We start from the raw sequence: 14327 nt of genomic DNA, 5'->3' as shown, positions 1-14327 counted from the left end.
AATATCTCAAAGGTATTTATCATGAACAGTCTTTTTTGCAAATGATAATTTAGGTGTTCTATAAATAAAATAAATTAAAATACACTATTAAAAGCTCTTGAGAATTATCCTTTCCTAAATTCTAGGGATAGGAGAGATGCTAAACTTTTCTCTAACAGACTTCTTGTGCTGCTTTATACAAGTAATAGATCTTTTCTTTGTTTCAAATAAGCATGTTTGAACCTCCAATTCTAAAGTCACAGGCACCACAGATCTAACTAAATTAGAATGGCAGACCTAATACTGAGGTGACATACACATATAGCTACATATGAGGAATGTATCCTCTAAGTATGTGGGAAGTACACTGACATTCAGAGTAGCCTGAAGTTCCTAGTGATTTTTAAGACAGAAGCGGGTTGCTCTCTTAAAAAAGGAAGAATAACTTAAATCTTATCAGAAGAAAGGATAGAATGTCTTCAGACTGTATGAGAAAGGACAGAAACAGTTTTGTTATACTTATAAACGGTCATAAAAAGCTCTCTAGCATTACACAAGCTCTCTTTCTAGTATTACGCATAGGAGTTAAAGATAGACTATCCTCACAAGAGTTTGTTGGAAGAAAAAGGCCATATGTATAAGGAACTGTAATACCGTAAATTAAGTAGCAGTTCCTGGATTACTGAAGGCAGGCAGCATGAGCCAGCTATGACTTCAGAGGGACAAGGCAGCAGCCTGCCTTCTTCACCTCTCCTTCTCTCTTGGCATCTGTTGATGATCACTAACTTCAGGACCCACTTCGTTTTTCCACACAATGCACTTTGGCAGGCTTGATATCTCCTATACGGAAACCATTGTTGCTATTACAGACTATTAAACTATGGATATAATTATATATTCACATTCTTTTCAATATTGATGTTGTTTATGCATACTATGATAACCTCACTACTTCACAGCTTGCATACCTATGCACCTCATAGTGAAATATGGAATGGCTCATATTCTGATTTAGAAGTTGAAAAAAAGAAAATCAAGAAGAAAATTCACACATTTTGGAAAAGGTCACACTCACTTTGTATGTGGTACCCATCTCATCTAAGTATAGCTGTTGAAAATCCCTAAGCCATTGAAAAATATTATTTTCCCTCCTTTTAAAGAATGAGAAAACAAATTGCCCTTTCTTATCTTAGATTGTAAGCACTGAATGCCACCTTAGGTACACCTTTAAAGTAACAATCATATTTAGTGCTCACATTTTTGGTTTTATGAAAAATGTCTTGTTATTGGCAGAAACATTGCACTAACATTTGTAAATAATACACAAAATCTTCATATGTTGTATTCTTGCCAAGAATAAGTATAGACTTTACTTCTTTTCCAGAATATGATTTCTTCTTACAATGCGGATGTATCTTTCAGGGTTTTATTAAGATAACTATTTTTCTTTTGATTTTAATGTTGTTTGGAAGATCGGTATCTCACACTGAAAATATATTATCATTGAAGTGATTTCAATCAATTTCCGTGTTGTTCTGAGATCTGACTTAGAAATTATCTGCTGTGCAAAATGCAAACTATGCACTATTTATTTTAACTAATGAAAATATTCACATAAACAGTGCAATTAGTAGTTCTTGGTTTGTGGTTATGTAAATACGCATTCTAAAAAGTCCTGCAATGTACACAGACATTTCTGGACATTTATACCTTCAGGTTGGTTGGATTATCAGTTTGTTCTTTTATATGTGGAATTTTAATTAAGGCATACCTGCTCTCTTTGACATAATTAAGTGTATGTTCAGACTTGGGAGAGAATCATATTTTAACAGACTAGTATTAATTCATTCATAGTGAACAACGTGGGTCAAAAATATTTTCCATCAGTTATTTCTTTTAATTAAATAAAATAAATTTCAATTAAAAGTTCTGTTTAACAATATTTATTTTGTTACTTATAATACAAAGACATATTCAAGCACAAACTCTTTCCATTTTGGCAGAATTTCATTCATAAGGTCTAGCCTGGGTCTAAGAAAGCATATATGTGTCCCCACTGCAATGTCAAGTAGTTCTCCATGATGAACATCATAAAATCAAACAGATCCAAACAGCCTTGCAGTTGGAGTATTGCTTATTCAATTCCTCAATGGTTTTTTTTATTTTAAATGCGAAAATATTTTTTTCCATTCTCTTAAAAGTCAGAAGACCTTATACCTCACAGATGGAATCAGAGCTAACCAGTAGTTTCTTACTCCTGCAGCCTTTTCTCAGAGATACCCTGTATTGTCTTTATTCATTGATCAGTTTCCTTAAAGTCCCCTTGAAAACAACTCCTGCTGGAATAAGCACAAGTTTAAATTTAGAGATTTGAGCATGTTCACAACCAAGCTACAGCAATACTAAATTTTATGTAAATTGATACAAGCCTTTTTATCACATAAATTTAACCTGCTTGGTTTAAAATATTTCTGCAATAATCTTGAAAGTGTTAGTTTACTCTTTTCCATCTGCTATTGATGATTTTTTTCATCTTCATGCCTCTTAGGCAAAATAAATAAATAAAATAATTAATTATTTAATTAATTGTCTGTTTCACAGTTATACTATAGTTGACTCTCAGTGTTGCTCAGAGGTTGGGACTTGTTCAATAAGCTTTATTTATTTTGTTTTCTGACAGAATTAGTCTTCATTACCATAGAAGAAAATCTTAAATGTCTATATGTACATATGTGGCTTTATTCGTAAAAAATCCACTGTGAAAGTAAATAGTATGAAGAAATAATTACAATTAAAGTATATCTCTAGCCTCAGAGATCACTACATTTGGATCTTATATAAATGGCCAGTCACCATATTTTGTGAAGAAAAAAAAAAAGAGGATGAAACTTTGAAGGTTTCAGCCGTCTTTAAGCAGTCTGTACTATAACTGTGTAAGACAAAATGTGCACCCTTTTTTCTCCAAAATGTTGGCTTTAATTGTTTCCCGTTCTGCTGCTCTTTCTCACTCAATACATCGGAATGCAGAAAGGTGCTACAATAAGCATGTACCTCTATTTTTAGCAGGTGCTAAGTGAGAAAAAGGCTAAATAACAGAGGGTTGTTTTCCAAGCATTTAGAGCTTGAAAACAGGCTCTGCCTGGTTTTTGCAGTTAATGACAGGGATGAACCATTTTGAATGCACCCAGCCCCTCCTTGCTTCAGCTGATCCTAATAATTATCAGAGCTGATGCTCATTCCTTTTTTTCGTTATGAGTTTAATTCAACTCCAGAACATAGTCAGCTAGAAATTCTATTTACCGTTATTCTCTGTAAAGACTAATAAAATATAAAGCAAACAATAGTCTCATTATGAAAGCAGCATGTTCAAAATACTAACCTAGCATTTTTATAATACATAAAATACTGTAGGTTTAAGAAATCCATGGCTGAAGAGTGGGTTGGATTTCAATATTTTTTTATTAGAAATGAGTGATCATCTTTTATAGTGCAATCATTTTTGTATGGCTAAAAACAAGGATCTAAATTAATCTCCTGTGTGCATTTGAGTAATAATAATCAGACTTTTATGTAGAGATTTGATTAAAATGTTTATTATAAATGTTCATTTAACATACTCATTTTAAATGGTTTAGTGGGTTATTCAAAACCAACCTTATATGAAGGCAGTAATGAGCCAAGCTTTATGTATTTTACTTCAAAGTGCAAATGGTGTCATGTACTGTATGATATAGGTTGACATGGTTAATTAGAAAACCAACTTCAGCAGCTTAGCAAAAGAATAGATGCAAAAGTTAAAGGGAGGCAGATTCCCAGCTCTACGTTGAACCTTGCTGCTGGTGACCTCACATTTCTACCTTTCTGACATGCTAAACTGGGGTTCTCAAAAAGACCAGCTTTAATAATTGGACATTATTCCCATCCATGGTCAGAGGAAAGAGAGAAGCTTCTCTAGACAAGTAATTCAGAGAAGCAGACAGAGTTGGGTGGTCAGAACTTATTTTAGAAAATAGTCTCTGTGGGCTTTAGGAGTAGAGTTTCCCCTGCATAAAATCAGATCTGATGAATAACTTGTTCCTTTAGGGTGATACTGTTACATGCTTGTCTTTCTGGACAAAGTTCAGAATGCATAATATACATTCTACAACATTGTCTCCTTCTTAGTTGCTATCTTTTTTCTGTTATTTATCGAAAATGTCCTCCAGGATATGGCCATTATTGTTGACTTTTCTTATTTTACTAATGCTTTTCATTCAAGTGCACCTTATTTTGCACTTACCTTCCTATCAGCTAGGTCTTCCTCTCTACCTGATTATATATCTTCATTGTGGCTTTTTGTGCGGATAATGTAAAAATAGAACATTCGTTATAAAACACTAAGATACATAAGTAAGTTTGGTTTAGTATGTTAAAGTAAATCTCAATATTTACAAGCTTTTTTTAATCATTCTTTTTAACTGCCTGTCATGCACATTGATGCCTCTGCTTATCTCATACAATATGAACTAGTAAGAATAGTGTGTATGACTTGTGGCAGTTAGCTGGGCAGATGCCACGAAACAATGTAATTGATAGTGCAGTCATGACCTCTGTTGGAATCCTGTACTCCCTGTTGACAATATGGTCTCATAAAAGTTAAGGGAGTGAATTAACATGCGGTAATCAGTAGAAGAGATCCTATTCCCTGACAAGAATGAAGAATTCTGCTTGAATTTGATGTTATGTAACATGTGCAGTGTGTTCCTGGGTATACTGTATTAAAATTATTACATTTTTGCTCATTTCTATCCAGTGTTGCTATTAGAAACCTGCTAACTTTTAAAACTTATATGGACTGGCTTTTGCTGCAGATTTTTTTTTTCCCATTGTGACTTTGTGTGTAAGGTTAAAAACTAAGATTTTTTTCTTTTAAAAAAAAGACCAAAAACTCAAAAAAAAATTGGTTTTTTGCATCAGTTGAGAAAAATTTAGTGAAATGCCATTTCCTGGTTCAATGGAAATTTGTTCAAGTGAGTGTTTCCCTTTTTTCATAAGTCATATCAGGATACTGAAATGCAAACATTTTTAGTAGATGTTACCATGTTGGTGCTTCCCATTGTTTCAGTTTAGTATAATTGAAGTTTTAAGATGAGCTCCATTCTACAGAGATAAGGTAACTGTAGACAAAAATGTTTATTACAAAACTGTATTAGTGACTACTAAAAACATTAAAAACTTATAAACCCTTAGTTTATTAAGGTGCTACAAAAATTAAATAAATCTGTTCGCTAGCCACCCAAGATGCTGGTTAAGCAACCTTTTAAAATGTAGATAAATGACATTCAGTGTGAATGTTTCACATTATTGCTATGGAATCAGAAGACTTCACTTCAGTTTTACATTCCCCTAGAGTATGCTAAATCCAACCATATTGTCCTAACCAAGCATTTATCATTTCCCTAGCTTTTATTTGAAAGCTTTAGGTAATTTATGTGTACAGTGGACTCTTCCAGGATGGTATTTTAATAAACTAAAGTATAAAATGGCATATAGACCTTGTGTTGCCTCCATCCTGAAAAACCCTCTGTTCACACCCCTAAAAACAGTCTCTACACAATTACACTAACTGAATATTTAACTTTAAAATAGAGGCAAATTTTCCATTGTCTTCAATGTCTTTCAGTTGGCTTACTCAATTTTTTAACTCAGAGCTATTAAGTGAAACAATATTGGTAATACATTTGTTCAGTGAGAAATTCCATATAATACGTTTATCTGAAATTGTCATTACAGGCAGAAAAATATTGTTTAAAGAAGAATAAGAAAGATATCTCATTTTTTACTGTAGTGTTACCTGCTTGGGTACAGCACTAAGAGAACAATAGCCTCAAAATTATGTAGAAAGAATCTGAGATGTATTTCAGTATATCAAAAGTATGCTTGTCTTAAGAGGCATTCATGTCTTGAGATGCCCTCAGAAATATTGTCCTTTCTCCTTCACCATCGCCCAAAAAAGAAATGATCAGGCTTTTTTCATGTCACCTCACAGTATTAATCAACCATCTAAAATACTGTAGTATATAAACAACGGGAAAACAGTGCATATCAAATTTAAGAAACAGGGTTTACTTTGTAATTCTTTTACAAGCATGAAGCAAAAGTGAAATCTTGGTTTCTCTGAGATCAGTGGCAGTTTTCCCCTTGACCCAGAAGAACTAACGTTTCATATTTTGACATTTTAGTGATGAAATACCAGAACTCAAGTTCATTTAAAAAAGTGCTATCAGATTTTGAAAAAATCCAACTCTGCAAATGACCTTAAGGTTTTTATGGGTTATTCTTTCATGCAGGTTTTTTCAATTGATTAATCAATTACTTTTTTAAAAGAAATTTTAAAATACCTTCATTGTGTTTTAGTAACAGGAAAAAAGGCATGATAGATGCATAATGACCATCCAAAACAGAATGATCAATAGATGAGATCTTTTTTACCATAATAAAAGGGGGAAACTTGCCCATCTGTTTCTTCATGACCCTAAAATACAGGTTTTAATTTTGGATCTTGCTGAAACTATAGTTCTTCCTAATTTACTCACTTTGTGAGCAGTTTAATCCTATTCTGACTGGAATCGGTATGGTTAAAACACCTGCTGGCTTACTGGAAAAAGTACAGGGCTAAAATAAAGCAGTCAAGAGAACAAATTTTCTATTCTAGGGTACTTTATCTGAAAAGTTTAAAAATGAAAGATAAGTGAAAAGGAATAGGAATGAATAAATCAAAATTATATCACAATTTAACTTCTGATGTTTTACTTATCTGTGTGAGAGCTTAAAATAGGAAAAGAATTTCACCAACTTATTTTTTTCTGTGGAAGGTTGATAACACACAGTAATTTTTTGAATATGAGAATGAAATTGGAACTAGCAATGACATTTTTCATTTCTTTAATACAGTTTTTCTTTTCACTTTGGAGCATTATATTCACATCCAGTACTACATTAATTTAAAAATGGGAGATATAACTTCATAGAAACAAGATTGAGGAGTGATATAAATAAGTGGATTTCCTCCATATTCTTGAAACAAAGTGTAGAGGAAAGAAAGGTGCCTGTCAATTTTCTCCCTTTCTAAGTCATTCTACCTCTCCTCACTGCATCCTTCCCATGTTGAACAAGATGATATTTCTCCAGACACAGGATATGACAAGAAACATTCTCAGTCCTTAATAAGTCCTTTATGGAGTCACGAGTCCCACAGCATAATTCTAGTAGAGTTGTGAAAGGTTTATTTATGGTGAGTATATGATCTGTTGTATGTTTTTTTCTCTAGAGGTAAAAGACTCCTCTCACCTAACGTGAATACTTACAGTCATCTGCATATGAGCTAGTGGGTTTTCATAGTGATTCCATGGCATGATTTGTCTCCTCTTAATGTCAATGAATGAAACATTGGATGAGTTGTGTTATACAAAGTCCCACTTCCATCTCTTAACTGTCAAAGGAGCTTTAGATTACAAACGCAAATGTAGATTTATAATATAGGCACCTAAATTATATGAGCCCTACTTCTAGGGTTTGACAGTTGTTATGTTTATAACCTTTGGAAATGGTAAGCTGTGTCTAAGTAATATTTTGTTGTTATAAAACAAGTCAAAAAATTAATGACAGCTTTTTGAAGAAGACAAGAACAAATCTGTAGTAGAAATGTTATCTGTTTTTTTAGACTGAGATGTACAGCTGAAAAAAAATAAGCAAGCTTTTTGGTGTACAAGGCTGTCTTCAGATCTCAGGGGCTTAATATACCAGCTGTTCTAATAAAATATATTGCCTCTACCTTGTTTTGTCTAAGCCATCATGTCTACAACATTACTATTATTGTTTTTCATGGTATTTAAGTTTTCTTAGGATGGAATCACAGCATGCATTTCTTTAAGCTAGCTGCATTGTGCAAAATAAGTATGTTCTTTTTATTAAAATATTACTGGTTTGATTCATTTTGGCAGCTAGAATAAACTCTGCTTCACAAGTGACACAGAGTGTACCCTGTTTCATTCTGTGATTTCTTTGAGAATGATGATTGTGCTTACAAGACAACTGAAAGCTTTCCTTTTATATTTCACTATTCTGAATGAAACTCATACTAAACATAAAGAAAGATGAGTCCTCTCTGAAAATGAAGGTTTTTATTTGAGACCTGCAGTAAACAAAGTAAATGTTTTATTAGTAAGTAGGTGGTTTACAATGTTTCAGTGTAGAGATGGTGAATTTATTTTTAAACTACTACTGTTCATTACTCACACCTGTCTTCTAACAGGGCATTTTTAATGTCACTATCAACTGGCATTAATGCACAGGTGGGTAAAGAACTAGAGGAGAGATGTAATTTTTATTTTGTTGTTGTATAGCTCTGCCAGGAAACTTTGCCTTTTCCACACACAGCACAAGAGGCAAGCATCACTCACCTTGAGCACCTACTGCTCGCTCCGCAGCTTTGTGCCTGGTGCTAGAGCCTAAGCACTGGCTGCTTTACATCAATCCCGTGCTGGACCTGTCCTAGCATACAATGCCCCCATGAATCTGACTGTTGTGATTTAACCCCGGCCAGCAGCCAAGCACCACGCAGCCGCTTGCTCACTGCCCCCCACCTGGAGGCATGGGGACGAGAATCGGAAAGGGGTGTAAAATTCACGGGTTGAGATAAGAACAATTTATTAATTTAAACAGAATAAAAAGGAAAGAACAATAACAATAAAAGTAACAATAACAATAATGATAATAATTACAATAACAAAATAATAACAGCAACAACAACAACAACAATAATAGTAACAACAACAACAACAACAACAATAATAATAATAATAATAATAGTTATAACTGAAAGGTGGGGAAAAGATAAATTCCAAAGGAAAAGGGAGAAAGGAAAACAAGTGATGCACAGTGCAACTGCTCACCACCTGCTGACCGATGCCCAGCCAGTCCCTGAGCTATGAACCCCAGTCCCCAGCCAACCTCCCAAGTTTATATACCAAGCGTGACATCCCATGGTATGGAATGCCTCTTTGGCTGGTTCGGGCCACCTGTCCTGGCTGTGTCCCCTCCCAGATTCCCGTGCCCCTCCAGCCCTCCCGCTGGCAGGGCCCAAGAAACTGAAAAGTCCTTGACTTAGTGTAAACATTACCCAGCAACAACTAAAACCATCAGGGCGTTATCAACATTGTTCTGACATCAGAGCCAAAACACAGCACTGCACCAGCTACTAGGAAGAAAGTTAACTCCATTCCAGCTGACACCAGGACACTGACACAGCTTGTGATTTCAATGACCAAAACAAGCCTCTCTCATTTTGCCCAGCCTTCCTTTTGAAAGCACAAACCAGCAATGCGTTTGGGTCTTGGAGTTACTTCCAAGATGTGCTTCGGTGGTGGCAATGGAGGGGACCTCTGAAGGGGCCACCCCGCTTCCCTACAAACGCTGCTGTGGTGGTTCCTGTCCTCCTGCAAACCACCCGTCTGCACATCCTCCCCTGTGCAAAACTCAGACAGTGGCAGTGGACAAGTCAAGGCTAGGTAGGAAGGTAGCACAAAAACAGCCTGCTGCAGCTCGAGGCCACAGCAACCACTGCTTCTGCGGGGCTGAAGGGAACACCTACCTACCCTGCTCTAAGCCACAGAGGAAGCACAGCCTCAGGCTGAGCCATCTCATCTCCATGCAGTGGCAGAACATTGCTGAAATCCTGTTTTGACTTTTCACGTGTTTTGTTCCTTCAAAACTTCCATTAGTTTTTTGGAATTTTTGAGCTAGCATTCAGAACTCAAAAAGTCACTTATGAATAACTTGGCAAAGGGCAAAAAATGCATGGTGATAAGCTAATTTAAATAGAAATAGGCTCGTTCTTTTGTGTGGGTTGCATATGTTTGGTGGTTTGGTTTTTTTTAATCTAGATTTTAATGAGCAAATTCAGTTTTCTGAAGACATACTCCAACACCTTCAGGAAAAAAGAAAAATAATGCTAGCTGATCTGTTTGTCATTTTTGTACAGCTAGCAATATCTAGACTTTTTGGTCATTTTTGAGGAATGACAGTTTTGTAGGATGAATAGGAGGGCAGGAACAGAGATTAAGGAAGAAAAGACACTTGCAAAATGTGGATAATGTGATATTTACTGGAAAATATGTGATTGTAACAAGAAAAGTCATTTATTTTCCTGTACTCCTGTGCACAAATAAAAAGCTGTACACTTAATAAGAAATAGTCCTGTGCAGCTACTGTTGTGACAAAGACAGGCTTAAAAGATTGAAAAAGAAAAAAAAATGAAAGAGCTATCCTGGCTTTTGAGAAGTCAATGACATTTCAAAACACTTTTGCATGTGCTCTATAATGACTTATTCTAATATATTATAAATGGTAGTTGGCAGATTACATCCCATAATTTCAAAAGCTAAATGCTGTACTGTTCATCTTTAGGTGTCTTCTTGTCAATGTGGTTCATGAACATCCTTGTGATCTGTCATAGCAGATTTGATCTGCACATAAAGCTGAGGGAACAAAGATTTATAAACTCCACTGAGAAAGATATACAGGTATATGTGCCTGCTATGGGGTGGACAGAAAGCATAAAGTACTGAAAAGCTGTAGCTTATGTAAATTGGAAGAAAATACTATCTTTAAACACAAGTTCAGGGTCCTGTAATCACTTAATAGTTCTGTAAGAAACATAATAATTTCTTTTAGGTGTCAGTGGTGGGTTTTTTTCTGACCTGCCTTTTTAAAACCAAAATTCTGAAAAATGTTACTTAATTCAGCAAAGATAAAATAAATGCAAACAATACAAATGATGCTTTTAGGCCTTTCAGGACAAATCAAAAAAGACTTTAATGACTTGAAAATTTTCCATTTTTTTGAATGAATGGCAAAGTAACTCTTTTAAAACAACATGCCAGATGACCTAGTTTCCTTATCAAACTGAGTGCTTCATAGTATTGAAGGACAGAAAACTTGCATTAACTTGATTAAAAGTACTATACTGAGTCAATAGAAAAAATATGGATCTACTCTTGGGATTTTAAAAGGATTCTGTAAGCAGAAAGGAGACATTTTTAATAAGTAAATTGTTACAGAACGAATAGCTACATGTGTGGAAGGTCCTTGCAGTTCCTATCCATGTACATTATGGAAGAGTAAATGAAATTAGTAGAGTACAAATGCAATTCTGACTCAGGAACTGAAATGGAGGCAGAGTGTGTCTTAATTCTTGTTTGTTTATGGCAGTTGATAACATCTAGTTAAATTAATTGATATCCTGTTAAATTTTCAGGATATGGATTGTTTCCTCACCACACATAACAAAAGGGTATTTATTTTGTTAGAGGCCTTTCAGCATTACCAGCATGTCATGGTAGCAAAAAGCTGTTTTCTGTGATTTCAGCCATTAAAAGAGAAACTAAGACAGTGATAGAATAGGCCTGTCATAGAATCAAAATACTGAAGTGAATTTGCATTGACACTACTTTCCTTTTCCTGCTTTGTTGTGGTCTGTACAGGATTTTGAAACAAAACAAAACAAAACAAAACAAAACCAGTTGCACTGCAGTGGTGGGCTGTTATGTTAAAAGATTTGGAAGAGGCTGAAAAATGCATTCATCTGCAGCTAAGGGACTGTCACGTCCCACCAAGAAAGAGGGAGGAGTGACTTAGATTCACTGATTCTTGTGGCTGGCATAGGGTATACACAATACCAGAGGTCCATGGGTAAACAAAGACTTTTATTCCATAGATAGGCTCATTGGTAAACAATTGGGTAGCAGAAATGCTTGGCAACTGCCATGCATATAACGTTTTATGCCTTGCATTACTTACTAGAAAAAGGTAAAAGAATACGAGAATAAGGCAGGGGAGAGACAGAGAACACCAGTCCTGGGTCCAGTGTTGGGCCTGCCAATGGAAAAGGGGGGGCTTCTTGTAAGAGCACTCATCTGGAAGTCCCTTCTTCTTTTATTCTTGTTCTCCCCAAAACAGCACTTGCCTTCCTATTTTACTCTTACCCTTCAGTGTGGACCACATCCTATTAAAATCAGCCTCACTTGTCATGTAGATTAGCATGCATGCTCCTTACAGGTGTGGGGGACCAAGTCTTTTTGGTCTTGAATTGACTCAGTGGTCAGGATCTCCCAGTGCCACATTTACCTTTTCCCTAGTTACTGCAGAAATCTGCTTACTCTGCTGCTTTTGGGGCAATTATTCACCCTTTGACAGGCTGTTCCCTTTTATCACTCTTTTTTTCCTCCTCAAGGTAATACAAAGGAAACTTTTTTTGACATTACAAGCTTTGAAACATTCCTCCAGTGTCTGAGACCTTCCTTGGACAGGCTCAGGGAATCTCCACCCACTATTACCTTAATGAGTTGTCTCCTGCTGTTGTTTGCACCCTTCTGAGCTTTCGTGTGGTGTTAGATTTTTTGATTTTTCCAGTTGATTTCCTACAGAAACATTTGATGATATTTTACTTATTAAAATATAAAGCATAGTCACGTGACTGTTTCAAAATCAGTTTTACCTGTTGTACTTTTAATTACAAATCATAGAATCATAGAATATTTAGGCGTTTGTAATTAAACACATACACACCCCCATTCACTAAATCTGGACGGAGCTCACTGATTACCAGTCAACAAAAAACATTCCCAGTTCAAACAAACCCTCTTTTCCTCCTCCAAAATCTTTGCAAACTTTTTATCCAGGAGGTGAAGTGAGGCAAGGCAAGCGGAGGTGAGGTGAGGCGAGGCAAGGAGACGAGAAGGATGGAGACCAAGTTGCTTATGTGTTTGTTTGATTTTGTGGGGAGAAAAAAAATAAATCCATATTTTTAACAGTGTTTAGCTTTATTTAACTTTTTTTGGAAGAAATTTATGGAACTTTCTGCCCTGGAAGAAAAAGAAACTTTTAACAGAAGGAAGTTAATTTAAAGTTTTGTTTAGAATATATTATTAGAAAGCTATCCTAGAGATGAGGCAGATTTTCATGCTTATAGTAATACACCAACTCTTCTTCCTAAATAAGGTGACAGTTTTGCTGGGAGCAGGGAGAAAGGTTGCTGTAAATTCAAACCAAGACAGTAGTACAAGAGTAGATAAACAGAGTATTTGTTTGAAACAAACATATCTATCCTTGTACTGTGTAACAGGAGCCCAGGAAGACTTAAACAATATACCCTGAAAGATTCAGTGACTATGGGAGAAAATGAATATTTAAAGACAGAAGGAATAAGAAGCTTCCACTAGTAGAGATGAGAAATACACGCATAGAGAAGACAGTGATTTTTTTCTAAATGCGCCTTGTGTTTATGGTTTTCCCTGCTGTGGGAATCTGTACCATTTTTCACAAGATAGCATTGGAAGTGAAGATTCTGGTGAGCTAGTCAGAAGGCAGCAATATATTTAAGTTAATGCAGTTGTACCTGCCATCATGAATGGCTGCTGTAACCACAGCTCCTAAAACCCACTGTAGGTTTCAGCAGTCCATGGTACAATGGAGCTCTCAGAATTATAATAGTTGTCAACATTTGATTAAAGAAAACAATGTTTCTGGAATAAGTATTTTTAGATTTCTTTTTACTCTGTGCAATTGACTAATAAAAGAAAAAACAGAGGAAACAGAGGGTATGGCACTATGAAAAGTAATCAAAGATATGAATACTTAGGAAGGGTAAAATACAGCTAGAGCTAGTGAAGACTATTTGGCACTCTATATTATTAAATGGATTTTGATTTCTAAGATTATATATTGAGATATTGTTATGATTATCAGAGATATCACACTGAATTTTGATTCTGATTTCTGTTTAAAAAAAGGTTATGTAAGGCTTTTAATTTATTGTTTAAGTGCCAACAGGCTCTATAACAAGTATTTTACAAGGTTTTCTCAGTTGAAATTATGAGTACTTTGATTCTGGGAGAAGTTCATAGCTGATGGATATGTAGTATTTTTTTTTCCATTATGCACTTCTGTATTCAGCTGGTGATGAATGTACCCTGCCTGACTCTCACTGAAATTAAGTTTTCATGTAGGTTTACTGCCCAAGGTTTGTATAGATTGATCCAACGAAAACATCAGCTAAAAGCAGAGCTAGGCATCATTTACTTATTTAATAAATAATGTTTTTCCCCCAAAGGGGTAGTTTTCGCAGTCCTTTCAGAATTTATATGAAATCCATTAAAGAGTTTTGTCTTTACCTGTCAGCTGTGCCTTTACCTGTCATCATGAAATACTTCAACTGTGTTATGGAGCCTTTTCCTGTTTAAAAAGCTTTATAATAGTTTTCTTCATTCAAAGTAACTTAACAAGTGAGAAGCTCAAAATTGCCTTTGAAA

At 35.3% G+C, this 14327-nt stretch overlaps 1 protein-coding gene across 1 annotated transcript in view; it reads left to right on the top strand.

Annotated features, from left to right (window-relative positions):
- IL1RAPL1 (interleukin 1 receptor accessory protein like 1) overlaps positions 1–14327 on the top strand; it is a 766332-nt gene that overhangs the window by 476868 nt on the left and 275137 nt on the right. The window lies entirely within an intron of this gene.

Source organism: Falco cherrug, chromosome 2, assembly GCF_023634085.1.
Source record: "Falco cherrug isolate bFalChe1 chromosome 2, bFalChe1.pri, whole genome shotgun sequence".
Lineage (NCBI taxonomy): Eukaryota > Metazoa > Chordata > Aves > Falconiformes > Falconidae > Falco > Falco cherrug.
This window is presented reverse-complemented; position numbering and strand designations above follow the sequence as displayed.